This window comes from Melanotaenia boesemani, chromosome 8 (genome assembly GCF_017639745.1).
Source record: "Melanotaenia boesemani isolate fMelBoe1 chromosome 8, fMelBoe1.pri, whole genome shotgun sequence".
NCBI lineage: Eukaryota > Metazoa > Chordata > Actinopteri > Atheriniformes > Melanotaeniidae > Melanotaenia > Melanotaenia boesemani.
Window position 1 is genome coordinate 8,278,091 of NC_055689.1, and position 3,303 is coordinate 8,281,393.

A 3,303-nucleotide genomic window follows, 5' to 3' on the forward strand; every position below is an offset into this window, starting at 1 on the left:
GCCCTACATGTCCTAACTGTGCCTGAGACTTCTCGATAGAGGTCTCTGATGTTGTTCCAAAGTTCAAAGGTCAAAAGTAACTTTATTGTCCCATGTAGGGAACTTAGTTTCCAGCCAGGATTACAAAACAACACAAACTATTAAAGGCTCAACAATATTACATGTAACTGTCAGAAAAGATTTTTCCTAAAAACAAATACGATATCCTGTGATCTTTTTTTTATTTCCTCTTCCATCTAAAGCCATACCATGTTGGCCGTTGCCTGGATTAACTAAGTTTGTGTTAGCTGATTAGGTGCCAGGATCTACCGATGAGCTACAGAATCAAGACATATCCTTTAATACTTAGCCTATATGTGTTTTATTAACCACTTCATGAATGAGAGAAACGAAAGTGATCAGTCTAAATCCCAGCCAAGTTTGCTCTGCAGGGCAGTAACGGTGTTTAGAAATCTAAAGTGTCTGTTTGATTTCTAACTCTGACAAGTCCAAGAACTTGATAAAATGTACATAACAAGGCAGTCTGTAATGCAATAGCTTTACTCATCTACTGCCAGTTATTGCCAAATCAGTCTCTCCCCCTTCCTCTCCTCATGCATGCTGTGGTGTTAGAGACGCTTTGGGAGGAGACAGAACACACTGACAGGATTGCTCTGTTTGACTGCAGCTTGGAGCTTACTAGATAGGGCCAGTCCACCCTTTTGCTCCCCTGGTGAGCCACACATTCCTACTGTTGGAGGTCAGCCCTGAGGGAGGATTGGAGCCGCAGACACATTGATGATGGCATGAAATATAGCTGTGCTTAATTAGGAGTTTTTTTTTTCTTCCTCTCTCTCTCTCTGCAAGGCCAGTGATGACTTTCTGTAAATGATCTTTCTCCAGAGACGTATATTCACCGCCTGAAAGGTCACTGAACGAGCTGCCCGCCAAGTGACATGAAAAAGAAAGTGAGTAAGGTCAAAGCCTCTGGCCAGGTGCCAATGGAAATAAAGCTTGCAGAGGGAATGTGTGTAGCACCTAAGATATAAAGCTAACCACATGGAAAAGTTACCCTGTCGTCATTCCTCCTTCTTTTCCTTCATTTTCCTATCTTGTTTCACCTGTGTGAAATACGAGGCCCCATTGAGGGGCTACAGGCTTTTAACCCCACCACATTGTACATGATAAAAATTCAAATTTGACTAACACATGTTGCTATCGCTCTATAAGCTTATAATTTGAAAGCCTGGGTAAACACAAACCCTCATGTATGTGGTGTTGCCTCAGTGGTGGAAGCAGCTACCAGGACTCCAGGCTCCTCCACTCAGATGCTGAACAACATGTGGCAGATGACGATAAAGAGCTTTGCTGATGAGATGCTGCTGTGCTGTCAGGAAATAGTTGCTGGTGCCAGGTGAGCATATGGCGAGCATCAGAGCATGTTTTCGATGTTTGGTGAAGTCTGTGTTTGTGTTCTGTCAGCAGTATATTCTTCTTGGCCCCTTTCCCGTGTGCGATCCTTAAGACACACATGGAGCTAATTAGTTCAGATTCTTTAGCAAGAAAAAAAGAGGAATGAAACAGCCTCAGGAATTTGGGGTTGAAAATGAATTTGAGAAATTTGGTATGACATTTGGGGTTTCAGGTAAGTGTTCTGTTTTCATGGAAGAAGCTGATGTCTAGATGCCACTAAATCAAAGGTTAGTTGATGAATTACAACATCTGCAAGGGCTCTTCCTCTGGAAAATATCACTTATTAGCAAAAAAGATTTATATTACACTCACCTGCCACTTGGTTGCTTGTTAACATAATTATCTAATCAGCCAATCACATGGGAGTTAAACACATTTAGTCATGTAGACATGGTCAAGATGACTTACTGAAGTTCAAACTGAGCATGAGAATGAGGAAGAAAGGGGATTTAGAGCCCATTCACATCAGCCTTTTTGATTTGAATCCTACTCCATTTGGTGGGAAAGTCTGCTTTGTTCGAGGTTGCACAAACAAATTCTGATTTAGATCAAAGAAGCACGACTCGGTCCACCTACAAACCTAGGTATATGTCCATTTTAAGCCGACCAAAAATAGGATGCAGACTACAAAACAAAGTGCATTGTAGGTTAAGCACACAGCATTTTGGGTAAACACAACCAAAACAGAAGTGCATGTGGGATGAAAGGCAGCTCTGGATGGGAGAAATGGCTCAAATGTAGAAGAATTCTGTAGAAGTTCTGATAGAAATATGATCAACCCAAGATCGCTAGGGTCTGATCTAGCTCGATGTTTATCTGTTATTTTATAAATGATAGATTTTCTTCTTTGTTGTGTGTTTCGTTTTTCTTTCTGTCATTCTTGGTGCAGCACTACCTCTGGTGGAGAGTGAAACACCTTATTTAAAAAGTCTGATTCATGGATGCAAACTTTGTCCAGAAGAATGTTGCACCCCCAACTGAACCAAGCCCCCAGTCGTACCAAGTCAAGTGGACTATCCTGATGTAAATACACCCTTAAGTGAACTCAAATAAATGGTTCCAACTAAGGTATGGAGATTACCATCTCTGATCACACAATAATCCAACTTTGAAGCAGATGGAAACTGAGGCTACAATTCACATAGACTCACCAAAACTGAACAAAAGAAGATGGAAAACATGGCCTGGTCTGATGATTCTCCATTTCAGTTCCACATTCAGATGGTAGGCTCAGAATTTGATGCAAACAGCAATAAAAATGCATCCATCCTGCCTTGTATCAATGCTTTCAGGCTGCTGGTGGTGTAATGGTTTGGGTGATATTTTCTTGGCACACTCTGGATCCTTTAAATCCAACATGGCATAGTTTAACCACCACAGCCTACCTGAGTATTGTTGCTGACCATGTCCACCCCTTTATGACCACAGTGTAGCATCTTCTGATGCTACTTCCAGCAGGATAATGCACCATGTCACAAAGCTCAAATCATCTCCAGCTGCTTTCATGAACATGACAATGACAGCATCACACAGCATTAGTTTTTTTTGGGAGGATTTGTGTGTGGGTCAGAACCACCAACTAAGGGCATCTTTAAATGTATATTCAAGACAACTTCACCTCTCTTTACACTCTAAAGAGAGAAATGTCAAAAGGCATTGGTTTAACTATTAAATTATTTACACACACTCTTCTTCCCTTTTTGCAGAACAAATGCTTCCCACTAAATGGCCTTTGAATGATGACATGACATGACGTGAATTCATTTTATGAAAAAACAAGTTAGAGAGTTGCACCACAAATGTTCAAGGGCCTCAAATGCACTCAGAGAAGCAGAGCCATGCTAAGTGGAT